The 26925-nt window shown below is 52.4% G+C and overlaps 1 long non-coding RNA gene across 2 annotated transcripts in view; it reads right to left on the bottom strand.

Annotated features, from left to right (window-relative positions):
* Nucleotides 1-21240: 21240 nt before the first annotated feature.
* LOC109694472 (uncharacterized) overlaps nucleotides 21241-26925 on the bottom strand; it is a 17691-nt gene continuing 12006 nt past the window's right edge. The window contains exons 5-6 of one of the 2 annotated variants that reach the window (XR_012437184.1): nucleotides 23760-23979; nucleotides 21241-22860 (exon numbers count right to left, since the gene is read on the bottom strand). This is a non-coding gene — a long non-coding RNA (uncharacterized lncRNA). The remainder of the gene's footprint in view (nucleotides 22861-23759; nucleotides 23980-26925) is intronic. The other variant, XR_002213112.2, reaches the window with a different exon arrangement.

The raw sequence follows: 26925 nt of genomic DNA, 5'->3' as shown, positions 1-26925 counted from the left end.
AGATGGCCAGCTATGGTTATCATAAAACAACCACAGCCATAAGGCAGCTGAGGTTTATGGAGTAGGTGCTGTGCACTGGATCATGTTAGCTTGGGTTCTTCACTGGATTAACTCCAATTTCCATGCATGCTTGGTGACCCCCCAATGAGGTAGGCACTGTGGGTTGCTACCCCCACTGTACAGCTGAGGAAATTGAGGCAGAAAGATTGAACAAGATTTAACAAGTTGCTCAAGGGCACCTAGTAGGTGGCAAGTATGGGTCTTCATCCCAAACAGTCCCACCACCCAAAGGTCCATGAAACTCGGGACTGTGTGAACACTTGGTCCAACTACCACCAGCCAACCAGAAGTTCCCGCCAGTGATAGGATCAGAAGTTCTTGGCCCTGTTTCATCAATGGAGATGACTTTCTTTTCAGAGATTTGCCCTTTTCACACGTCCATGCTGGTGTCACCAACACTCCAATCAAGAAACAGAATTCTATATCACCCCATGATGCCTCCCCATCACAAGAAGCTGCCGCTGTCTTGTGTTGCCTGTTCTCAAACTTGACATAGATGGATCTGTGCAGTACACCTATCTTTCTCTTTTGCCCTTCCCTTTCTTCCCTTTCTTCTTTAGGTGGCATCCTCTACTCTCGGTGCCCGCTTCACGCTGAGCTGTGAACCAAGGTACTGGTGGCACATGCCTGCATTGGGTTCCCCCACGCCATTCTTGGAGTCCACAGCAGACATCACTAATTGGTTAAGGCCCCTCTGTTCCACTGGGCTCCAGTGTGGCTCCAGAATCCCTCTGTCTTGGTCCCTTGACTGCGATTGGCAATCAGGGCGGCAGAAATTCATTTGTCCTCTCAGAACTGGTTTGACTCTTGTCTCCTGGAGGGAGCTGCATTTCTTTAACATTTTATTTTGAAATAAAAGACTCTGAAGAAGTTGCAAAATTACTACAGAGTTACCATGTCCTGTCTCCATCCAGCATCCCCCAATGCGCCACGGTGACATCTTGCATAACCACAGTACGTTCTCACACTCAGGAAACCGCGTTGGTACAATCCTGTTAACCACACTCTAGGACTTGTTTGCATGTCATGTTTTTGCACCCTCGCTAGGGGAGTGATGTGAGGCATTGTCACAGGTGGAAACAAAGAAATTCCCTCTGCTGCCCTGTATGGCCACCCCTACCCATGGGTCTTCCATTGATCTATGTGTCCATCATCCCACCCATGGGGTGATGTCCTGGGTATCGCAGTGACATAGTGAAAGAACTGCGTGTTGATGGGGGCTCAAAGCTCATACCCAAAGGAGGAAATCATGGTGGTGAAACTTTGCAAAGCCTGGATTCTAGGCTGTACTCAGTGTGACTTTGTGTCCATCACTTCACAGTTTTCAGGCTTTATTTTTTATTAGGAAAGTGGGCTAATAAGACTCACCAGACTACAGAACTGAATGGAGGATTCCAGGAAGCTGTAAATAGGAAAGTTCTTTTATCTACAAAGTGCTATCGAGGTGTTGCTGGTGGGGGTCCTGTAAGTGTCCCCCCTCTTTACTAAGTTCTGAGCGAATTAAGAAATGAGACAAAAATATCACCATTATTAGAGAAAGCTGGTAACAGAAAACGAAGTGTAAGTCCTTCAGAAAATGAGCTTCCTGAACCCTGGAACTAGACAGAATGCCCCACCTGGAGCGCTGGGCACGCCCCACCCTGGGCTGAGTCCCCAAGCAGTTGAGCTGGAGAGTCCAGGATGGCTCTGAGGTTTGAGGATGGGTTGGAGGTGGGAGGGGAGGACAGGAAGAAGACTAGGAATCAGGGCAATGGTGGCACTGTTTACAGAGCTGGGAAACACAGTAGTTGGTGCAGGTTGCTGGAGAGGGAAGAAGTCAATGAGTGACCACAGCTGAGTGATGGCCCATGACCTCATGATAGCCAGAGGTGGACACTGAGCCCGGTGCTTAGTGCCCGTAGCCTGGGTAGTCTCTAAGCTCTGTCTCAGCTGACATTCAGGACCTTGTGCCTTTGGTGACCATGGACAAGCTGATGGGACCCTGGGAACCCCATCCAGCACCCCTGAGAGGTCCACTGTCAGGTGGATTTCACTCTGCATGGGCCACTTCGTGCTCTCCATGCAGGAGGCATCTCCAGGACCTTCGGTACACTCTATGGGCCTGGAGAACCGGATGAGGGGGACCCTGGTCAGGCCTGTTAGGAGGCAACTGGCCACCTGGGAGGAGAGCCTGGCCATGCTGTGGTGTCCTCATCTCCTAAGAAGCTGAATGACTCATGCCCAGGTCACCAGACACTCCAGCCAGTGCTCATCCCATTCGTTCCATCCCCTACTCAGAGCCACCCCGTTTCTTCCTACGACAGCCTGTCCCCTGGCTGCTGCCCTGTCCCCACCAGAGTGACCTGCAGGTGCTGTCTGTCCTCTCTACCCCAACCTTGCAAAACCATGCCAAGGTCACCCCCTAGGAGCTATGCCCAATGCCACATACTGATTGTGCTGGGGAAAACAGTGCTCTCTCTCAGCTGGGAGACTGGTGGGTGCCAGGGGCTGTGTGGGCGTTCAAGGAGCAGTGAAAAACACAGCTGCCAGGGCAGGGGCTTCCCCACATCATAAAGTTTGGGCAGCTTCTGGCGGCCCTATCCCGACTTCACAAGTCTGACCTAGTGGGTGACAGGGAGGGATGGTCTTCTGAAATGCTGTCAGGAAGAACAGCCACAAAACCCCACAAAACCACCTGGAGGTGAACTGAGGGCGGAGAAAACCGATCCAAGTTCAACACTCAGATGGTTCCACCTCCCATCTGTGCAGCTCACCCAGCCAGCGCGCACGCTGTGCTACTGTTCCAAGAGCCTGGCAACCAGTAACAGAAAGGGTAATGGCCACTCTTTGGCCTTGGAGCCAATGACCAATTTCCTTACTTATTATTTTCCACCAAGAGCTGACCGCAGGCACTATGCCAAAGGCCACTGAGTCTCAGCTGCTCCCACTCCCTTAGCCTCTCAGGTGCTGAGTTTATCCCAACTTGGGGGCCTGAAGCCGGGGAAGAAATTGGTCAGATCACCGAAGGTTTCACAGCTTGGAAAGGAGAGGCGAGATGACCCAGAATCCTGAAAAGCAGGGGTCACGCTGTACTGATCAGAGGTTCCACAATGCCCAACAGAAAGGGCATACCACCCTCTGTCTATTAATAATTCTTGGAGTCATCAGAGCAGGAATGCCCAGGCTCATTACTGTCACTTCACAGTACGTTTGGGGACCAGGGAGGTAAGATCTCCCTGCGGGTGCATTCTTAGTTTTGTTCCACGTTCCCTCAGATATTCTCAAGCAGGTTCTCCTCCAAGTAACCCCTACAGCCCCACTGTTATTTCCCTGGCACAAAGCTCTGTGTATTAATCATATTATCAAACTGACATCTTTACACATAGGACTTCCTTTCTAGAAACACAAGTGAGTCTTCATCTAGTCAGACATTTATTTCTTTCCCCTGCAATAAACTGTTCAAGAGCCTTCTATTCAGCACTTGCAACGCCATTCAGCCAATTTCCTAGGCGCCGCTCCACTTCTTGTTGCTATTACGAGCGAAATCCTTTTTCAAAACCATTTTAAATTAACTGTAGTGACTAGATGGGAAGGGAATTAATTTTACTTAATCGTTACACCCAGTTTTTTCAAGCAACATTCCTTGCTGGGGCTCATTGTTACACCAGTGTGGTTGCTTGGATTTTTCAAGGTGGAAAATCACACCATGGGCAAATTGTTATCATTTTTGTCTTTCGTTTCACTGTTGAGAGTTCTGACTTGTGTTTTCTTGTCCTTGTGACCACCTGGAGCTATTTGATCATGTACAGAGATTGGCCACGTCGCAGTGAGATAACTGCCCCAGGCAGTATTGGGGCAAGGGCTTTCCCATATTTCATTTCATTTGGTCCTCACCATGGTCACTCAGGCAATCGATAACTGTGAACACCTCCTATGGCCACAGAGTGCCCAAGTCAAAGTAAACATAGGAAGTTAACTAGCGCACAAGTTAATTAAATAATTACAAATAAACAAAACACAGAACTGGAGAAAGTGCAAAGATTCACCATCTCTGTTTTACCACCTGGACAGGAAGTGACCTGCACAAAGCCACATAGCAAGTTGGCGTCGAGGCTGAGTGAAATCTTGCTTTGCATCTCTGACCCTGTACAGGCTCCTGCCAGCAAGTATGACTCTCCCTGGGTCCTCAAAGCCAGCTGGCCTCTTGTCAGTGCCCGACCCAGCTGGCCGGGGCCGAGGACAGAGCTCTCTGACTTTCCTCGACAGCCAGCTGGGGAGGAGCACATAGCCTTTGACAGGGCTTCTTGTGGAGGTCAGAGCCAGGCTGAAAACCTTGACCCCACTCAGTGGGCCCCACCTGCCCTCAGGGTTCACTGTAGCCAAGGTTCACTTCTTATCTGGCATGTGCTGGCCACAGGACATGGCTGCATTCTGGGTCATGTGGCCTAGCTGAGAACCGAGGCTAGGCCTTCTGAAGTGGGAGTGAGTGTGGCCATCAGTAATGAGGTCACATTTGTTTGTAGATGCTCAGTGGTTCCATGGTGGCTCAGAGCATGGTGTATTGGGGATAGAACCTTCTATGGCTCTAACTTGTAACAAAACCCAAACCAAAACTAAATATTCTGTCCTTGGGACCCCCTCAACCATGGCCATGTTCTCTGCCTCCCATTGGTTTATGTTCAGGGCCAAAGGGTGCTATTTTGTGTGCTCTGTTTTCTTCCCACCACCTCCTTCTCTGTGTTTTCTCACTGTTTCCTCCGCAGGACCGTTGTTCCACACCCATCCCAACCCCACTCTAATTCACCTCCTTCTCTGTGTTTTCTCACTGTTTCCTCCGCAGGACCGTTGTTCCACACCCATCCCAACCCCACTCTAATCCTTCCTCCCCAAGCCCAAACCCTCCCACCCACCTCCGCTGGTCAAGATCTTGTTTCTTCTGAGCCCTGTGCTGCACTGCCAGGTATTCTGGTTGGGGAAGGAGTGGGGTCCTCTGAGCCTCAGTTTCTCTGTTGGCAAAATGGGGGTGCTAATCCACCTACCTCCGAGAACCCAGATCGGACCGGAACCATGAAAGCAGCTGACCCTCGAGTGACACTCGCTGGCTGCTGACCTTCCTTGGGTGGTTACAGCTGTTGCCTCGCTTGGGCCTCACAGAACCTGTGGGGTGATCTCCTCGGAAGCCCAGGCTGGAAGAGGGAACAGGACACAGGGGGTGAGGAGCAGGCTCCAGGTCCTACCCAGCACCAGGAGGGGACTGCCGGGTGCAGTGCAGTCTGGCTCCCTGTCCCTGCTCTCAGCACCTGCATGATAAGTGTGTGTGCATGCGTGAGTCTCCATGAGCAGCATACGTGGCGGCATGTGTGTGTGCACGTGACATGTGTGCACATCTATGCAGAGCAACGCATGGATGCATCGTATACCTGGGTGTGTATTGTATGTGCACATGTGTGTGTCTATGTACAGTGTGTGCATGTGTGCGTGGTGTGTGTGAAGGAGAGAGACAGATACAGAGAGAGAGGAGAGAAAGAGAGAGAAGCAAAGGACATAGGGTACAGAGGCAACTTGGCATTCTGACTGTGTGACTTTAGGCAAATGCTGTACCTCTCTGAGCCTTACCTGAAAACAGAGATGGCAGTCATCCAAAAGTAATGTATGCACACATGCATGCCAGTGTATAGAGTGTGCACATGTGTCCGTGGTGTGTGTGGAGAGAGATAGACTATGGGAGGTGAGGAGGATGAGATAAGGACAACAAGGTGGAGACCCCAGTGAATCTAATTAAGATATATTGTAAGCATATGTGTAAATGTCACAACAAGTCCACCTGTACAACTATTATTGCTAAAAAAAAAGAAAAAAGAGAGCGAGAGAGAGATTTATCAGGGAAAAAAGGTGAAGCCCCCATGATTCTGTACTGGTGGCTGTATAAGACAAGGAGACACACACACACGCTCCCTGTCTTGAGCGGGATGCCCTGCACACCTCAGGATCTGCCAGCCACAGGCTACCATAGCTGTGGCATGGGTATTTCCTTACAATAACACAAAGTGGACTCACACGATGTGTTAAACATATTATCAAGGTACGATATTTCCAAATTTTCAAAGGTTTCAACAGGACGTGACCCCAAAGTAAGTCAACACCAGTGTGCACATAGAACAGTAGAAACCAATGATGTTGAAATACGGCGATCAATTGCTATCTAGTAACACAGGGACTTGCGGTGGTGTTTCAGGATGCCTGCCACAGCTGGGAGGTAATTCGGAAATGCCTGGGGTTCCTCCAGTGGGAACTGCATGCTCCAATCACTGCAGTAGGCTGGTTTCACACGCTTGCAGGAAGTACTGGACTTCAAGAATGCCATGTTTCCTTGTTCAAGTCCGTGGACCTTGTGTGACAGCTACTTACAGGAGAGTGGAGCCCACGAGTAGAGTCCTGGGGGTGATGACAGGCAGGCAGGCAGTGTGACTTTGGGGGAGGCCCAGGGGGCTTTCCAAGGATCCTTTGCCTTTGACTGTCTCCTCTCTGACCTCCCAGTCAGACTTCCCTCTGTGTCCCCCACTGGCTTCTCACCATAACCTGAACAGCCTTTGAAAGGCCCATACAGAAGAATTGGCTCTTGGGAGGTCTGTCACAATCCATCCCCAGAGTGTCCCTCCCCTGGTCTGCACTGGCTTCCCTTGCCACCGCCACCAAGGTCAAAGATGCACAGTAGGTGCTGTGGGCAGGGAGAGCCTGTGCTGTTAATGGAGCTCTTGGGAGAGGCGCCAGGCTCAGGGCTCTGAGATTTCACTTCATCAGCATTGTCTACAAGTTCTTGCTGCCTACAAGATGTTCCTGTTGACGTGGTACTTTCCTGTAAGTGGTGACAGTCATTTTACAGGCGATACTCAGAGATCTCTCTGAGCATTTGCCTAAGGTCACATGGCCAGGAGGCCAAGTTGCCTCTATAACTTCTGTCCTTTGTTTAGGATCCCTGCTGCTCTGAGAACTAGAGACAGGTTTCCTGGCTTCACAATTGTGTTTGGTCAGCGGGGGAGGGGGATCTAGAGCTTGTATTTACTGTCTTCTTCCTTTCTTCCCTCCCTCCTTGCATCCTTCCTTTCTCATCCATCCATACATCCATTCATCCAACCAACTAATATATTCTAGACGTTATGCTACATAAGTCCAAGAAATGCAGTAAAAACAGACACAATCTGACCACAACAAAGTTTATAGTCTCAAGACAGCACAGCCAGACAGATGGCCACTAACTGCACAGACAGATAAATGGAGACAGCAACAATGCCACGTAGCAGACACATGTTTTGAGCGTATGTCTGGGATTTGGCAGAGGTCAGGGAGGCCCCAGAGCTCGATCTGAGGATGAACAGGACACACGCAGCCAGAGGAGAAGGGGAATGCAATGCCAATTGGGGAGTAAAGACAGGGTTAACTGCACAGGCTCTGGGATCACCAGGACTTACTGACCAGCTGTGTAAACTTGATGGTCCTTCACACTTTGAGCCTCAGTTTACCCAAACCCATGGTTATAAGGCACTTCACAGGAGTGACAAGAAGATTTGATGAGATGGAGTGAGCAGACTGGGCAATGGCACCTGGCTGGTCAATGCTCTCCATACGAGTGGACAATAGAAAACAAAACCCTTTGCAGGGAGAGACGCTACAGCCTGAGCTGCGGGCATGAGGAAAGTCCCCCAGCTCTCCCAGTGGTGATTCAACTCAGCTGTATGTTAGACCCTGTGCCCAGGGGACCCCAGAAGAATGAACTAACCAGGATCTCAGTGGCCCTTGAAGACTCCAAAGAGATTTCAAAGTTCAGCCAAGGTTACCATCTGAGAGATGGGCTCATCCCATGGAGCAGCTGAGAAGAGTCCCTGGGGCAGGTGGTGACCAAGAATGTCCAAGGATGGAGAAGATCTGGATATCCAGAAAACATGAAGCAGGAACTCCAGGCCTGGGGAAGATGCTGAACAGATGTTTCTAGTTCCTAATTCAAGATGCCTTTGAGAGGGTGTGAGACCCCCATCACTGAAGGCTGATGACTAAAAGAAAAGGCTGGAAGAGCAGCAGGTGGGAGAGTGGACTGCAAGCACCCATATCACCAACAGCTGGTGGAAAGGACCTCCCAGTGGTTCCCAGCCCACAGTTGAGCTGGAGCGGAGAACTGTCTGTCTCCTGATGCACAAGCAAGGCCCGCACAGGGCTGCATCTGTGCCACCCAGTCCCAGACCCAAGAGCAGGCTCCAGAGGGCGAGCTGGCCAAGTCCACAGCCTGCAGAAGTATTGAGAGGACACTGGGCTCAGTGCCTATCCCAGGCAGCTGTCCCGATGGTGACCCAGGTGCCTCTCTGGGCTTCCTTCCCCTGTATTGGCTTCCTCCTTGAGCTATTTGGAGACTGGCTCATCTCCATAGAGCCTGTGTTTTGGACTAAAGACCTGTGGACACGTGTCCTCTGCCCTCTGCTTATCCAGCAAACACATCCTCTCCTCTAGCCGGCTGCATTTGTAGGGGATGGAAGGGAGGAAAGGAAATGCTGGCCTTGGGCTCTGCTGGGGTCATGGTGACCTTGCAGGGCCTGTCACTGTGGATTTGGAGAGACTGAGACTCCAGACCAGGCATGCCTGCTCAATGCTATGTGCGTGCTTTGAACCATGGGCTCAGCTTCCAGCCCTGAGTTCTCCCTGGGCCCTGCAGAGCAAAGCTATAAGGCAGCCCCGTGGGTGTGGACATAGAGCATCCTCAGGTCAGATGCTGCTGCCTGGGGAGGAGGCAAGGGCTATGCATGGCGCCTCTCCCACTCATTTGCATAAATTATCTATTAATGTATCTATTTATAAAATATCTTAACTGTGGGTTATTTTTTTGAGTTTCATACCCTATGCATGACTTGACTTCAAAATGCAGCCACTTTTAGAGCGCTCTTCTCAATCGGACTCTGGGTTTAAATGTGTGGCCCTGAGTGTGTTACTTGGCCTCTCTGTGCCTCAGTTTCCTCTTTGGTAAGACAAAATAGGGCTGCTAAGAGTAGCTGGCTCAGATGGGTGTTGTGAGAATTCATGAAACAGTATGACCAAGTGGTTATCACTGAGTCTACCCCTCAGGTCACCCTCAATACCTCTTAGCTACAAAGACAATTGGGCAAGTAGAACCATTATCTCCCCAAGAGAGTTCCAAATGAGGTAACTGAGTCTTGGGCCAAGGGCACACTGTCAGGAGTCTGTTCTGGATGCGCATAAGGAGGAAAGACTTACTTTGGCTCATGGTTTCAGAGGTTTCATTCCATAGTTGCCTGGATCTGTTGCTATAAGCTTGTGGCAGCCCAGTAGCTTAGGGCAGGGGTTCATGACAGGAGGCTGCTTACCTTATGGTGGCCAGGAAGCAAGAACAGGGAGGAAGGGACCAGGATCCTAATATCTCCTTCAGGGACACACTGAAGGACCTAACTTCCTTCTCCTAGGCCCCACCTCCTATACATCCCATCACCTCCTAACCAGGGACCAAGCCTTTAGCACAGGGCCCTTTTGGGGACATTGAGATCCAGACCATAACAGGATGTATGAGTCACCACCCATCTAGTGTTGGAGGGTGGCATGAAGATACTGACATAAAGACAGCTGTGCACATGCAGAGAAGGGTACTTTATTCTTCCCAAGGAAGCAGGGACGCCCCCAGAGAATTAGAGAGGCCACTTCTGGTGGATAGGCTGGCATTTGTCGAGGGAGGGACACACCAGGTGGAAGGCAGCAAAGTCACAGCCAGCTGGTGGGGGAAGGGAAAGCTTAGAAGGTGAGGGAGGAGGAAGTGGCAGTAGAGAAAGATAGCTGAGAGGGAGGGGACTTAGCCACCGAAGATAGGACTGGAGGGAGCAAGTGGGGGAGGGGCAGAGACCTATGTGGGCGTCAACAGAGAGGCTGAGCCAGGGAGGGCAGAAGACAAAAATAAGCATTTTACCTCTTGCTCTCCTCCTTTCCACCCTCCACCTGCTGGATGGTGAGTTGGCGTTCCCACGGTGCATGGGTGCGCGTGCACACACACATGTATGCACACCCGCAGATGCAAACCAGCCTTCAAACTTACCTCACTGGGGGTCAGGAGACATGTCCATTTGGCACAAATCACATTGACACTGATATAGGACATCATCCCCACATGGACAGATAGTCAGTCCCCTTCTCTGTGGAGTGGTCCCTGGCCACCCTAAACTCACGCCCTCCTTCCCGTGCACCCATGTTCGTCACTTTGCACCTTCTGCCCTGCTCCATGACTGACTCATATCACTCCATGAGTGTGTGGGCCTCTGTGTTTTCTTTACGGACTCCTCCCCAGGACCTAGAGCTGTGTGTTTGACCATGGTCAGCATTCACATAATCATACTCGCCATTTAATCATTCATTGTGTGTATTTTAATATTCACAATCCCATCCTGAATTTCATTCCCATTTTGCAGAAGAGGAAACTAAGGTTGAGAAGTAAATCAACAAGATTTGAATGCAGGCACTTAGGTTCAGCTGAACCATAAAAAAGCATCCGGGTGTGTTTTTGAAGCCCTCAGGATGGGGCTTTTGAAGCAGGATGGGATGTGTCAGGCCCCTGAGCAGCTGGGTCTCCCTCACACCACCCAACTTGAGCACTGGAGCCCGTGGGAGGCAGTCCTGCAGGCCTGGGGTCACCCATGTCCATCCAAGGACCCTGTCCTTGGTATCAGTCCCTCCATCAGCAGCAGCCACCTCAGGGTGTAGCTGAGGCTCTGGAGCCAGGGCTGCAGCTCCACCTCATATTGTGGACAAAGTGACTCCAGAACCACTGTTCCCTATAGCACAAGTGTCACAGGGGATGAGAATATAACCATGCACCGTTTCGGACACATGCCAGCAGTCATGTTAGCCAGGTCATAGCGGGAAGCAGCAGCAGGCTTTAGCTGCAGAGAATCTAATTCAGGGGTATTTACAGAAGTGAGCTGTGTCTCATTCTTGCCTCAAAAATTATCTCACACTTAATGGTGTAAAACAACACCAATTTTTCCCCTGACAGTTCTGGAGGTCAGAAGTCTGAAATGTGTCTTAAGGGGATAAAAAGAACCAGGCCTGGTTCCTTTGGGGTCCCAGTGGAGAATCCAGTCTTCACCTCTCCCACCTTCTGGAGACTACCAGCTTTCCTTGGCTCCTGGTCGCATCCCCCTGGCTTCTGCTTCCATCACCCATCACCTTGACCCTCCTACCTCCTGTTCAGGGCCCTAAAGATTCCTCCATCAGACACAACTAGATAATCCAGGACAGTCTCCCTATCTATGCTCCTCGATTAATCACATCTGCAAAGCCCCTTTTGATAAACAAGGGGATGCATTCTCAGGGCTTGGGATTAGGGCTTAGATATATCGAGGGCCGCTATTCAACCTTCCCCATGTGGGGAAGATAGCGGGGTCACCAGAGCTAAGAATCAGTGTGAAATTGCTGTGGTTTCAATGTGCCCCCAAACTGCCGTGTGTTAGACAATTAATCTCCAAATTCATATAGGAATGGTTTAGGGAGGGAATTAGGATTAGTTAAGGGTAGGAGGGTGAGGTCCTCCTTGGTGGCATTAGTGGCTTTACAAGAAGAGGAAGAGAGCCAAGTTAGCACCCTTACTCTGATTCCCAGGTGATGCTTCTCACCACTTGCCGAGAAGATGTGTCATGGTATAGGACTCCCCAGACTCCAGACCTGCATTCTTTATAAGTCACCCACTCTCCAGTATTCACTTACAGCAAGAGAAGATGGACTAATACACAAACTATTACTAACCTAAGGTTAAAGGGGCGAGGACAGGGAGGAATAAAAACTGATCTCCCTCCTCCTGCTAACGCCTTGTTGGCTGGAACCTTACCCCCTCCCTAAGCCACAGCGCAGCGGACGATAGAGCCCAGGGTGTAGCTGGGACCCAGAGCAAGGAAGGGAGGGCACGGGAAGCAACAGGAATCAAGCAGCACAGTACTCTCTTTTCTTTGACCACCAGGCTGAGGCCTGGGTCTTCTGGAGCGGCTCTGGGGCCTGGGTCTGCTGGCCCCTGTCCCATGTCCTCTCCTGGAAGAGCAGACACCCTCCCCCATCCAGGGCATTTCATGGAGCCTCTGTTCTTCCAGCTCCAAGCTGTCAGGATTTGGGGCAAAGAAAAACTGTTAGGGAAATTCAAAGCAAATAGCCAGAAGGCTCTTCAAAGTTCCTTTCTGTCACAAAGGATGGAAGAAGTGTGGGAAAAAGGCACAAGCCAGCAGGTGGCCGGCTGTCAGCCACCAGGACCGCCCTGAGAAAGGTGAGCTATATAAAGAAGCAATTAGAGGCGCAGTGGCCCTCTGATCTTCCCCGGAGCCCTCCCAGGGCCTTAAACAAATTCCTCCAGCGGGCTACAGGCTGGGCAGGGAGGATGGGGGACCCAGAGCTGGAATCCACAGACTGAGGTCCAGTCCTGGTTCTACCATTCACTGGCCTGTGCCCCTGAGCAAGGTATAGCTGTTCCCTCTGCACCCTGGTTTCTCATCTGAGAATTGGGGATGACATTACTTGGAAAAGGGGGCAGGTGCTTCAGAAGCAGGGGTTCCCTGTGAGTGATGTACAGGGGAACACTCTGGGAGGAATCTGCAGGTAGAAGGAAGAGGAGTGGCAGGGGAAGAAACCAAGGGCAAGTCCAGCTGTGAGCTAGTCTCAGCCTACCCCCCACAGTGAGCCCTGGAGCAGGAGCAGCCCACAGAACCAACCTGGAAACAAAGGTGGTTGTCCCTGTCCTCTGCCTCATGGCTCACCAAGGTGTCCACACCCTATCTGGGACCTCGGGTACGCTGCCTTACATGAAAAGGAGGTTCACTGCAGCTGTGATTAAGATAAGGGTCTCGAGGAGAGGAGCAGCCTGACTTGTCCGAGTGGGTCCAATGCCATCACAGAGTGCTTATGTCGGAGAGAGAGACACAAGAGGATCAGAGTCAATGTACAAAATGTAGCAATGGAAGCAGGGAGGTGGGGAAGGGGCAAGGCACCCAGGAGTGCTGGTGAGCCCTGGAAGCTGGAATTTCCTGGAGCCTCCAGAAGGCACCTCCCTGCTGACACCTTGACCTTAAGACTTCTGACCTCCAGACTCCTGGCTTTAATCCAACAGCTGGAGATGGGGGTGTTTGTTTCAGCAGCAAAAAGAAATTAACACACCTGGGTGGCTACCCAGCTCACCCCAGTGTCCTTGTACCAGCTATGTGTGCACCAGTGGTCCTTGTTCCTATTCAATGATCACCATCTGGGCACAGGTGACACCACTGGTGTACTGGGTCAATTCTCCTTGGAAGCCTCTCACCAATTCTGAGTATCCTGTCACAGCCTGGCTGCTGTGTACTTTGTCCTCTTTGGTCCCCAGGTCATTAGAGTGGCTTGGACTTCAGAGAGCTGGAAGCTAGACTGAGCCTCAGCCATGAAAGATGGCCTGGACTTGGGTCTGCTTGACACCAGAAGAATCCACATTGGAGACTATTAATCCACACACACACCCTCACTGCACCCCAGTTTGGCTCCTTCTCATCCTCCCCTCCCTTATCCATTCCCTGATCCCCATCTCAGGCTCAGCTTTGGGGCCTGGCCCAAGAGCGCTGTACTGAGAGCCTTTTCTATCTGGTCCACTAGGTTCCACCCCAGGTGGGGAGAATGACCACTCTTATTTTATAGGAAACACACAGACCAACCTGCATGCTGATCAGAGCTGATTGGAGCCCACACACTGGAGACTGCTTTCCACAGTCCCCAGCTACATCCTGCCCCCTGGTCCTCCTCTGATCCTTGGAAGACGACACTGGAGGTGGCTGGAGCATGGTGAGATGGGTGCTGGGCTCTGCACCAGGAGACCCTGTGAGTCCCTGTCCACCTCACCCCTGCCTGGGTCCCTACCATGGAACAGTGGTGGGTAGAGGCCTGGGGAGGCTGTTGGACCATGAATAGCACCAACTACCACCAGGCCCTATATTGATTCTTGGATCAAAGCCTGCCAAAAGGATGCATCCTCTTTCCACCCATCCCCCTCTCAACGTGGGGCAGTAACACCCACCTCACAGTATGGCCAGGACCAAGGAGGAACAGGGCTACAACGGAGCCTGATACAGGGTGGGGGCCCCTTCCAGCTCAGCCAATCTGAGCCTCAGTTTCTTCATTTGTAAAATGCGGATAGTGTGCACTAGGCAGTCACAGCAAAGAGTGGCTCAGCATTGAGAGGGGCTGTGGTGAGACCAGGAGTCCTAGTCCTGGGTGACCTTGGACCAGCCACTGAACCTCCATCTCTTCTCTGGTGTGTGAAACCGCGTGTGAATATGGAGATGAGTTCAGAGTGGCACCCAGTGAGTGCCATGTTTCCTTCCTGTGTGATGGCCCTAGCAGTACGTAGGAAGTGCTCAGTGAACAGGGCTATTTAATTGTCCAGTGCCCCATGTCATATCCCACCAGAGCCCTATACCTTCCCTTCCCAAGTTCCCCGGGCCCCAGCTGTGCTAGGGCTGATTGGATGGAGTGAACCTTGGGAGCATGTACCTCCCTATCTCGGTGCCTCCGGTCCAGCCAGTGTGCCCCTTCCCCTCTCTTCCCTCCCCACCTAGGGCCATCTTGGCCCTACTGGCTCTGTCTCCCACATGGCGCCAGCTGATTATGGGTGACTTGTGCCAGCTGGGGCTGGTGCCCCCTGAGGGCTGGGGCCTGAAGCTGGAAGAACTGGCTGACTTCTGGGTCCCGCAGGGCCACTCCCTGCCTCTGCTCCCTAGAACACTCTGACAGCCATGCCAGCAGCCCACAAGCACCCCATGACATCCTGCAAATGCCACTCCTGCCCCGGAACTGTGTTTGTTTGGTGCCTTCCTGACAGATGGACAAAAGCAGCTTCTAGAAACTCCTTTCTGATGCCTCCTGTGTTGGGCACAGTAGCTGTGGGACTTCCACCTTTCTTTGTGTGGACTGCACAGGCCTGCACTGCAAAGTTCATTTTCTTGCCTCTCCTTCCTGAAGCTCAAATGCCCAACATGGACGGGGCAGCTCAGAGTGGGACCTGCTACCCTCTGCCCTCAACAGCAAGGGGGGGGTCTCCTCCTCCTCCTCCGGTATTCTCAGGCTGGTTGCCCCTTGGGGCCCCTCCTGACGTGTGTATGCAGGCACTGTGCCAGCCTAAGGAGGGCAGACCCAGATCATTTTCCAGGCAAACCCAAAACTGGGCAGGGAAGGATGTGGGTCTAAACTTAAACCACCTCCCTTGCTAAATAAAACCAACCTAGAAAACAAACAGAGTCCAAACCCACCCACCCAAAGCTCAGCCAAGCTCTGATTGCTTTGGCTCCTTCTCACTCTGGCTTGTACTTGGCCTAAGGGTCAGGGGTGAAGCCCTGCATTCCTTGCCCTGGAGACTGTCACAGTCTAGCAGGAAAGAAACTGCAAGGCCTCCAAGAGGGCTAAGGCACCATGCCCGGGGTACTCAAAGCCCAGGGCACACTGCCACATTTTGCTGAAGATTTCCAAGGTCCCTGCTAAGAGACGCCAGGTTCCCTTCCTTAAGTGAGTCTCTCTGCTGTTTTTGGTTTTGCTGGCACCTCGTCCCTTCTTTCTTCTCTTCCTCCTTGAAGCAGTTCCTGGTCCCACTGGGTTAATTTCCCTCCTAGATCCTTTGTCCCTGTGCACACACTCACACACTCATGTGTACCTTACTTTCCTTTTTACACACCTCACAGCCTTCCTATCGCATAAACTGATTTACCATCACCTCTGTCACTTGCATCTGCCCTCCCACCCCCCACTGCCAACCCTGGCCCCAAGAGAGCCAGCTAGGTATAGTCCCTGAGGGGAATTTCAGTGATCTCAGCTTTCTCAATTTTGTTTTAAATTAAAAGAAGAATCAAGGGCTAAAATACTCATGCATTTTAAAGCTCAGTCACTCAGTCAAAGGCTTCAAAGGCCTTTCCTGCTAATGAAATTAAATGAGGTATTATCCACCAGCTCAGGGGCTCAGCACGCAGGAGTCCTCAGCAACCAAAGTCCTCAGGCCATCACTGCTGTCCTCAGCAGTTGGGCACCTTGCAGGGGATGTTTGCAAAGCCTTGCAGGGTGCTGTGATGCTGGTGGCAGTGAAGGGGACATTGGGGACAGAGCCATGCAGCAATTGTCAGGCAGATGTGGGTACAGGTGTGTGTGTGCATGCGCACGCACGTGCATGCATGATGGAGAAGCGAGGAAAACAGGGCGGTGCATTGTGGGAGAATTCCAACCATGGCCTGCTGTCTCCTCTGTCCTTGGGGTCTTAGTTGTTCTTTCTTGATGTCACCACCATGCTGTGGCCACGGTAGACATCACAGTCCCTGCAGGTATGGATTGAATCGTTTTCCTTTGGTTCCTCCTACTGAACAGCCTGACTGTCATTCACAAAGGTGTTCTACAGGAAGAACCCAGTGACAACCTGTTGACATTTGTGCTGGCTGTGTGTCTTATAGTGTTTTCTCAAGGCCCAGTGACCCTGTGGAGAGGCAGCAGGGCTCCTGATTTGCACCCTATCTGCAGGCCTCTGGTTCTCCACCCAAGATCACGACAAAGACAGCAAGCGTTCTCTTGAGTGCTGGCTACTGACCAAGGGCCACCTGTGGTCCTCAGCTCACTGAGAGAGCTGGGAAGGGGACATCCCTTCTAAGCTGGCACAGTGCCCATTCATTCCCCATAGCGATGGGACAAGGCCCAGCAAGGTCAAGTGAGTTGTCTAAGGTCACAGAGTCAGAAACAGACTTAGCCAGGTGGAAAGCCAACCTGTGTTATACCTGTGATGTTAGCAAAAGGTTAGGTGCTGTAGCCTCATTTTGCAGATAAAGAGAGGGGAAGTGATGGGTCCAAAACTACCCAACTACTGAAGGGCAGTACTGCCCCGGCCTGCATCAGGGAGATAGTGGGAAAAGCCAGCCGTGCTCCTGTGACCTCCCAGCTGTCTGGAGGAGTAAGTGGGTGAATACAGCAGCTCCAAGCTCTCCCAGGGCTTCACCAGCCATGTTAATAAACTCAGGGGTTTACAAGGGAGGACTCAAGGTCAATCCAGGCAGGAAGCATGGGGCCTTGGGGTGGTCCACAGCCCAGCACTGCCAGCAGCTGGCTGAGTGTCACTTCCTTCCTTAGGACTCAGCTGAAGCAGAAATTTTGGATGCTAGGGTCCTGGTGGGCTCCGGCCAGGTGCCCCTTCCCCTCCCTCTTCCACCATCCATACAGTCCACCTGCCCTGCCCAGGTCTGGCCCCAGCTGGCTCCCACAGTGGGCTGTGCTCCCTCTTGATTCAGGGATTACCCTTTCTAGCCCTCCAACAGGCTCCAACAGGGTCCCCGAGGTCCTTTCCTGCAGGGCAGACTGGCCAATGGGACCAGCACAGATTACTGTGCAAGGACTCTGGGTTTAAATTTCAGCCCTGCTTTGCACATGCTGTGTGACCTCAGGTACATTACACCTGTGTCAGTTTAACAGTAGCACTCTACCCGATGAGCTGTGTGAGACTTCCTTTCCCTCCCCTTCCATCTTTTATTTTCATTTTTATTGAACACTATTTATACAGTACTTACATTGTATCAGGTGCCATTGTAAGCGCTTTATGACAACCCTAATGGGGAGGTATTGTTACTGTTTTCTTTTTTTAACAGATGAGGACTCTAAGCCACAGGGAGGTTAAGTCACTTGCCCAAGGTCACACAGATAATAAGAGGCACAAGTAGGATTCAAATCCAAGCAGGCTAGCTCCAGAGTCCAGGCTCTGAGCTCCCTACTCTATACCAAGATGATGAGTATAAACTGTGTTAGCATGATCAATGAAAAATGCTTTCCAAATGGTAGCTGTTTGCCATGTGGCCTTGGGCAAGCCACTGGACCTGCCTCTCAGTGTTTCCATCCCTAAAGTTGTGTAACTAGTAACACTTGACAGGTTTGCACTAAAAATTCAGTGCGGTGTGAAGAGCCCATCATCCGTCCTAGTCCAAAATGGATCTTGGTCGTCCCAAAAGGGGCTGGGGGAAAGGGGTGGTGACTGTGACTCACACACATCCACTGAATCCGCAGGAGCAAGGTGTAGAAAAGCCACCAGCCCCGAGGTCCTGGGTAAAGCAACAGGTGACAGTGGTGGGGTGTGCCTCTGAAGCTGTTGGTATTTGGGGTCCACGTGGGATTGAAGAAAGATGTGAACAGTCACGGGGCATGGAGTTCCCACACCAAGGCTCCAAGCCCCTAGGAAGGGGTGGCCATTGGCTTTGTGCCCAGGTCACTATTGTAGTTTCTCCCTCCCCCACACTGTCCTTCAGCTAGGGGTCAAGGTCTAGGTCAGGAGTGACTGCTTCCTGAAAGGGCCCTGAAGCAGAGAGACAAAGTGCACCTGCAGAGGTGTCCCAAACAGGCAGTGGGGTGCTGGGCTGGAGAAAGAGGAAAGGTCTGGCCCAGGACAGTAGCAGGCAGGCAGTCCTGGGAGGGGCTCTGGCCACATCTGTTGATCTCCCCAAAAGATCTGCCCCTACCGCAGGCTTCACAGATACCTGTTGCGGGGGGGCCCATGGGTAGGGGAGACAAGACAGGAAGCTCTTCAGGGAGGCTGTCTGCCCTCCTCCACTTCCTGATGCCCCAGTTGTGCCCTGGTAAAGCCCAGGCTCTGCTGAGAGGACTGGCATAGGCCCAGAACTACAGTCTTGAGAGCAAGTCCATTGTTTTTCTGGAAACCACACAGTTTCCCATTTCCCTTGGTGGCGGTGACACCAGTAACAGGCAGATAACTCACCCCTGAGTTTAGGGGCACCCAAGTTAGGTCACCTCAGTGAGGCCTTCCCTCTGTGTTGCTGTGGGAACAATCAGGATGCCACTGCCACTGCTGAGCAGTCCCCCCTTCCCCTCCACCACGCAGGGAGGAGACAGACACTGTAACTAGGACTGCGCCTTGCTGCTTGGCTCTGGGGTGATTGCCCCCATACGCCTGTTGTCAGATCTCAGCGGGGACTTGCATGGGGCCTGCAGGCTCCATTGTGTGGGTCTGTGTACTTGGGGCACAGGGCGGTGGAGGGGTGGATGGTGATGTGACGGGGTGGGACGGGTGTTGGGGGGGAGCCATTTGTCAAACCTCACTGGGCGTCCGTGTTCCTGATTCCCTGGGCTGGGCTCAGCCACAGATCATTGTCCTCCTGATGGGCTCTGACTGACAGTTACAGCAACCTGGTCCCCATAGCAACAGCTGTGACATCACCAGAAACCCAGGGACCCTTTAGCAAAGGAAGCATGAATGCATGTTTGGGAGAAGAAAGAGCGTGGCCCAGAAATGGGTGGCAGCCCAGGTCTTCACTTGGAAGCTCCAGGTTTACCTGTGAGATGCAAAGTGCAGCTTCTCTGAAGGATTGAGGGGGCCTAAATAAAAACTCTTTCACCTTTTCTCCCCTTTCTCCCTGTGCCTTAAAAACTATATTTCCATTTCCTCAGCTGCAAATGGGGACATCGGAAGCCACTCATTTCTGAGTGCTTATTCCATGCCACATCTTTGCTTACTTCAGAACTGCCCAATACAGCACATTTTCTCTGTCTATTCTTCCTTTTACAGTGGAAGAAAAGGAAGCAGAGCAGAAGGACTGGAAGGAAGGCAGCCTGGCGCCTGAGCCTGATTTCCTTACTACTTGGGAATTGCACCAGATTCTCTATCCATGGCTTCCCGTGCGTGGCACACCTCTATTTCCAGCCAGGCTGTATCACTTGGTGCCAGGTGGGCCTCAGCTGCCTGCGCATCCCGGCACACGCAGCCTCTGCCAGCAGGAGGGCTCTGTTTTCTACCCCGGTTGTTTGCTGGCAGAAGCCTGCTCAGCATGAGGACTTGTGGAGGGAAGCCGGTTCTGCTGGGCCAGCCTCAACCAATGCAACGTGGGAGCTGGCAATGAATGTCCCTGGCGAACAAGAGAGACTTCCTCTGAACATTGCTCAGTGGGCCCTGGAGCAGGAGCCCCCAGTTACCCATGGCAGTGTCCTGACATGTTCACTTCTCTGGTTTCCTCTGTTTCCACTCCTGCTGGCCCCTCATTCTGTCCCCTGGGGTAATCTTGCAGCAGAACTGGCCCCAGAGCAGTCCTGGGGGCAATGCCACATGGTAGCATTCAGAATTGGATCCATGGTGAGGTGGAAAGGACCCTGTTGTCATGGATGGTGACAACCCCTGGCATACTGAACAATAGGGAGGTTAAGACTGTCACCTGCGTTGTCCTGAGCTGAGGCTGAGGTGGATGGTGGGGTCCTAGCATTTGAACAGAAGGGCTGTGGGGTGGGAGCTGCTTTTGCAGCCCAAAAGAGAGAAAATAACAGGCTGCAGTGGGGGCACTGTGGATGCAGGCCCCACAGTGGAGACCCATGGACGGACTGATATTAAGACTCATAGCAAAGGCTCCAGCTTGGGAGCAAGTTTTCAGAAACAGCTCAGGGCCACCCAGATTAAGCGTAAATCTCTCCAGCCACTTCCTGGTACTTGAACTGTTAAGATGCCAGCACCCTGGTTAGCTCTGATGACCAACCCTACAGATCTCTGCTCTCCTCTCTCTAGCTCTTCCCTTCTGGAACCAGGTGCAGGTAGGGCTGGACTGGTCCAGCTCCAGGAAGAACCCACTCAAGCTGGTTTAGCAAATGAAGGAGGTCTTATGTATGAGGCCCTGTAGTGGCTTCCAGCTTCCCCGGCCTGGGCTGGGATGGGAGGACAGGTCTGGGACGGCTGTGTCTCCCTTCTCAGATCAGCTCCTGTTGGCTTCATCCCTCTTTCTCTGAGAAGTAGCACCTGCCATTCCTCAGCGGCCATAGCCGCCCGGAACTGCTGTGTCAACTCTCTGCTCCAGCCCAGCCACAGGAGACCAACAGCTGCGCCATTTCTCTCCTTCCCTCCAAGTTCATGTTGTTCTTGAACAAAGAGGTGATTGGTCAGATTGGGTCACGTATCCAGCTGGAGTCCAATCACCCATGACTAGGGTGGGGCCAGGCAGGTTAGGACCACCCCTCCTTGATAGTCACTATAAGCACAGGGGTCTTTGGCTAAGGCCCTGCAAACGCCTGCAAGAAGCGACATGACCGAGGTGCATCCTCTTCCATCTTCTCCCCACTCTGGTCAAAGTTCTCCACAAAGAACATTTTTAAAATAGTCAACCAGTCATAGGTCTTGAGAAATCCAGAAGTCTTTAGACAAAGCCTTATTCTAAAATATGCAATTAGCAATATTATTTTCTTTTTATTAGCTGTCATTTATTGGGTCTTTCCATATTCCAAGCATAAAGCAGATTTATGGGAGGGTGAGCTTGGGACTCCAGGTCAAGGAAGATTTGAGAGAGGAAGGAAATCTGCCTTGGGAAGAGGTCCCTCTGCACACAGCTGGGTGGTGGCCCAGGTGGCTGCAGAGTGGGCAGATGTCTGACAGGTCCTCATTCCATGGACCTCATTTCCTGTTGCACCCTGGAACCCAGAACGTTACAGAACAGCTGTGGCTGTTCCCCACACTCACACTGAATTGATGTGAAATAGTAATTAAAGGTGACCCAGTGCAGGAGCAAAGGCATTTGAGCTGCAACGTAAGTTCCAAGTCCTCCCAAAGACCTGTATTTGTAGGTGGGATTTCTCTCCATCTGGAGCCTCCCAAGTCAGGAGTAACAAGGGTTACTCTTCCTCCTTTCCAGTTGAAGAACCAAAGCACAGAGAGGTGAAGCAAGTTGCCCGAGGTCACACAGCAAGTAGAGGCTCAAATTCAATATTCTTTACTGCAAATCCTGGGATCCCAGGAGGAGAGGATTTGAATCACACCTGGGACAGGCTTCCAGTGTCTAAAAGAAGCCATGCAATGCAAAAACACTGGCATTTAGAGGCAGAGGGGAGTGTTTTGGAGCCACATGGACCTGGCTTTGAATTCTGGCTTTCCTATGTGATCTTGGGAAAGTCACCTTCTCTGCGAGGACAATGCCAAGGCTTCCAGGATCCTTGTGGGAAAGGAGCTGTCAGTGCATCTTCTGCTTGCAGAGAGCAAGCCCTCAACAAATGGTAGCTATTTATTATCATCACAAGCCACTTAGAATCTGAGCCTCAGTTTTCCAGCTGCAAAGTGGGGTTAACCCCACTTCCTACACAGGGTTGTTGGGAAGATAAACGAACCATCGTGCCCAAGTCCTGTCCCAGTGCCTGGCTTAACACATGTTCGTTCCTTTCCCAGGCATCCTCCCTCTGTTAAAGTTACACTTACTTTTAGCGTAAATGACACACTGGCCTAAGAAAAGCACTACTTGTGAACTGGAGTGCACAAGTGCAACTGGAGGAGCCGGAGGTGCTCCCTCTCCCACCTGGGGAGACAGCTTCCACAGACTGCAGTAACCCTGTCCTGTGCATGCCTGTGTGAGGCCAGGGGCCTGGTGCCACTGGAGGGACCCCCCCACTGCATCCAGCTTCCCGGATCTTCCCCTGGGGGAAGTGGGGAGCTGGAGATAGGGTTAATGAACTATAGGGGCATTGTGTAGCTGGAGGGCTGAGGGCTGGGGGCTTCTGCAAGGAGATCTTTCTGGTGGGGCTGGCTCAGGGGAAGGCAGAATGTGCCAGGCGCAGGCAGGAATGACATTCCAAAGTCCGAGTCATGGACTAAGTCCTTTTGAAAAGAGCAAACCACAAATTACTGAGCACTTATTACATCCCAAGCACTGTGCCCAGCAGTCTACACGGATCCCGGCCGCGTCCATCTGTGGAACCGGGCAAATCACTTCATGTCGCCGAGCCTCAGGCTCTTCCTTGGTGCATGCACTTAACAGTGGCGAGGACCTCCTAGGGCTGTGCTGATGGCTGAGTGATTAAAGAGCCAATACAAGCAGTGAAATTAGTGCACCATGAGCGCGGGCTGGACCCCCAAACACAAGCATGCGGGGAGCACACAATAGCCAGGTTCCTTCACAGGTTGGCTCTGAGTCCAGGACGGACCTGATGTGTTTGCACCCGTGGGGTCAGGTGACTTGGAAACTACACAGCCAATAAGGGACTGAGGGGAGACTGAAAGGTCAAGGCAGGCCCCTAACCCAGCATTTACTACACAGGGCACTTCTCTGGCAGCCTGGCAGTGACCCCTCTCTGCCACACCCTAGGCTGAGAGTTCTGGCCTGGCCCTCTCTGTGAGGAGGCTGGGTGGCCCTCTCTCCATTGAGCCTAGTCACCTAAGTAGCCATTTACAGGTCACCCTGACCCCATCACACATTCTTTTTCCATAAGCCACTGAGCCAAGATGGAGGGTGGGGAGGACACGCCAGACCTTGTGGATTCTGGAAGGTGTCACCAATAATCAGGGACACAACCCCCTGTGGTTCCCACAGATGTCCTCTCCCAGGTCCCATCTCCACCTCGTTCTGGCGCCACTGGGAGAGCCTCTGGCGAGCTCTGGGAGCTGCCGAAACATTTGGTTATTTTGCTCATTTTATTAATAAATGTGTCCCGACGCCAACCACATGGAGACTGCTGCCTGGGAACAGGAATTGAAGCGTGCTCTGGGGAGTTTTCTGGCTGGATTGTGGCGACAGGAGAGACAGACAGGGATCTATGGGGAGCCAGAGGCTGGCCACAGATGGCTCATTTAGGGAACCTAGGGCATCCAAGGACCTCTGGGTTTGTGAGTCCTTTGGGGGAGGAGCAGGAGAGAAAGCAGCCTGGTGCCTCGACAGTATAATCACAGGATGTAGAGCCTGGAAGCCTACCTCAGTCCAGCTGCAGACAGTGGGGGCACATCTTCCTCCCAGGAGATGCAGGACTTCAGGTGCGCAGCAGTGATGTACCCCCAGAGCATCTCTGCAACCCCACAGTGAGAAGACTTAGGCACAGGTGCTCCATGGAGGGAGCTGGTAACCGCAGGCCTAAGGGCAGGGCCAGGGCCTGGCACACAGCAGCCCGCAGTGCTCACAGCACCTGTCCACAATGCTGTCAAGGGAAATATTCACAAAGGAGGTGCCCAGGATGGACTGGCAAGACAAGTGGGCCTTTGAGTCAGACCTCTGTCCCACTGCAGCAGCCACCCTGCTCCAGCCAGGGCCACTGAACAAATAATCCAAAGCCTTGCCAGGATCTTTACCCTTGAAAGGGATGATTCTGCATTTGAGGAGGGAAAGGAGCCTCCCCAGATGGAAGTCAGCTGGGGAAAGCACTCCCAGGCATTGTCCTTGACTGAACTAAAGACAGATGGGTATAGATGCCAGTGGGACCTGAGGATTCCTGAGAGAGTGCTTGGCATGCTGGGCCCAGGGGCCATGGTACCACCTAGACAGTTGCCTCCTGAGGATCCAGGGCTGCCTACACCAGCCCTGTCCTAGATTCCTCACTCCCATCTTCTTGACTCAGCACACTTTCCCCTAGGTAGGGCTTTTTGCTTTTCTCTGTTCCCTCCTCTCCCTCCCTCCCTCACTTTCTCCCTCCCTCTTTCCCTTCCTTCCTCTCTCCCTCCTTCCTTCCTTCCACTTTTTTTTTTTTTGTGGTACTGAGGCTTGAACCCAGAGCCTACAACTTGAGCCACTCCACCAGCCCTTTTTTGTGATGGTTTTTTTGAGATAGGGTCTTATGAACTATTTGCTTGGGCTGGTTTCAAACTGTGATCCTCCTGATTTCTGCCTCCTGAGTAGCTAGGATTACAGGCGTGAGCCACTGGTGCCCAGTGTTCCTCTTCTTTTTTTGAGATGGAGTCTCACTAAGTAGGCAAGGCTGGCCTTGGGCTCTCCCTCCTCCTGCCTCAGCCTTCTGAGTGCTGGAATTACAAGCATGCATCAGCAAACTCAGCTGCTTTTCCTGCTTTCTTTTCAAGTCATTTGTCTATTTGTTGAAGAATTGGCCAAAGGATATTACACTGCCTAACTGGTCTCACATGGATAGAAAAATTCTTGGAAATACCAGAAGCAAGGAAAGGGTGGGTCTGCCACCTCCCTGTGTGGCCCAGTTCCCACCCTTCCCTGGAGAAGCTTTCGATGTAAAGAACAAACATGGATGTCAGAAAATCTATCACTACTGATAAAGCTGAATTCTCCACCCCCGTTTGGTATGAAATGAAAATAGAAATAACCATTTTACTATTCACTTTCCTTGGAGTAACTACCTTAAACACCTTGTAGGGGGCCCAAGCCTGCTTTGAGGCCTCTGTGCTGAGCAACTCCCTCTCCCCATAGAAGGAGGTAGCGACATGAGACAGGAATCTGAGTTTACGAGGATGTGGAGTGTGAGATCCAACCAAACCACCACCCCTCGCCTCCTTCCTCAGCTTCACATGGGTCCTGGGGAGCCATGAAGCTTCCCTTCCAGGTCTGGCCCCCATCCTCACACCTCATCCCCTACCTGCCCCACTGGGTACTAGCTGGAGGACCTTCTGGGACTCCTTAGGCTGGCCATGCTACCCTATCCCACAGGACATGTGACAGTTAACAGGCTGGTAAACGTGGACGGGATCCTGGCCCGGGTCTCCCTACACAAAGCGATGCATCCTTCTCACCCTCACTCATGGGGCAGAGCTGAGAACAGGACAGGGTCTAGAGGGTGGCTGCTCCCCAGCCCAGTGACAGCCTCTGAGAGGAAGGAAACCCGCCCCACCCAGGAACCCTGGGGAGACAGCAGGGGAAGCTCCTCTTCTCCAGAAAGGTTTCCAAGGGTCCGTGTTCATGTTCTGCCACCTCTCTCCCGCACAGAGCTCTGCAGCGAAGTGATTCACAATGTTTTCTTAAAGGAAAGACAGCGGGGAGAATGGCTGGGACAGGTGGCTCATTGGTGAAAGTCCCTTCTGCTTCGGACCTCAGCTACTCCTCTTCATGTGACTGAACTGGCCCTGACAGTGCACGGGAACAGCAATGGCCTCACATTTGGGACATATCACTGTCAGGACTAGGACGGACTGGGAAGCTGCCAGGAGTCAGGTGCTAGATTTGGGTCTAGAAGGCTTGCAGAAGCTGACAAGTAAAGAAAAGTGGGAGAAGAGCGGAGGGACACAGAGGCACACTGAAGGGCACAGTGGGACACAGAGGGACAGAACAGCTGGGGGAGGAGGAACATCAGGGGGAGCTCAGGTGGGGCAGGAAGCACCTCAAAGGAACAATGAGGCCTGGCTCTGCCTCTGGGCCCTGGGGGCTCTCCCCCTTCCTCAGCCTTAGTTTCCCCACTGGTAAACCTGGTGGTAGAGGTTTAGAGTGAGTGAACCTGAGCTCTGTGTCCTCAGTTCCAGCTGGGCTGGGCTGCTGGTGTGTCCTGGCCTCTCACACCCCTTCTTGAGGAGGTGTCCTGGCCTCTCACATTACCATCCCCCACCCCTGCTCACCCTCTGCATAGGGACCTGCTAATCCCCCTAGAGGCTTCTGCCTGGCTTCTGTTGCTAAGGGCTGCTGGTGGGGACCTTCTCTCCCAAGAAGAGAGAACTTGTGACTTACAGGGGGCGGGGTGGCCATCTGTTCTGTAGGCGACTCCCGACAGAGAGGCCATTCAGTGCTTGGTGGCCTGTCTGCCCCTTCCCCACCCAACCTAAGCAGATGGCCAGCCTGCCAGCCCACCATGGAGTCTCAGGAGACTGGAGGCCCAGCCGGAAGCAGGGAGTGGTGGGTCTGTCCTGCCCTTAGACAAGTGGTCTGCTTGGTGTCAGATTCCAGGTCCTGGGCCTACCTACCTCCCTCACCGGACCTTTGTCCTGGGTGCCAGATCTGGAGTCCCCCCACCCCCCAAATCAATGTTCCCTACCCAGCCAGCACACTCTGACCACTCAGGGAGGCAGCAGGAAAGCCACCCCTTATGTGCTACCTGGGCCAGGGCCCTGAATTCACTGAGGAGGCATTGGTCACCTGCCGCAGGCCACATGGCCCTCTGGGAGGATGAACTAAACCTGCACCCCAAATCGGTGGTTCA

Source organism: Castor canadensis, chromosome 1 (assembly GCF_047511655.1).
Source record: "Castor canadensis chromosome 1, mCasCan1.hap1v2, whole genome shotgun sequence".
Lineage (NCBI taxonomy): Eukaryota > Metazoa > Chordata > Mammalia > Rodentia > Castoridae > Castor > Castor canadensis.
The sequence above is the reverse complement of the archived record's forward strand: the minus strand, read 5'-3'. Positions and strand labels throughout refer to the sequence as shown.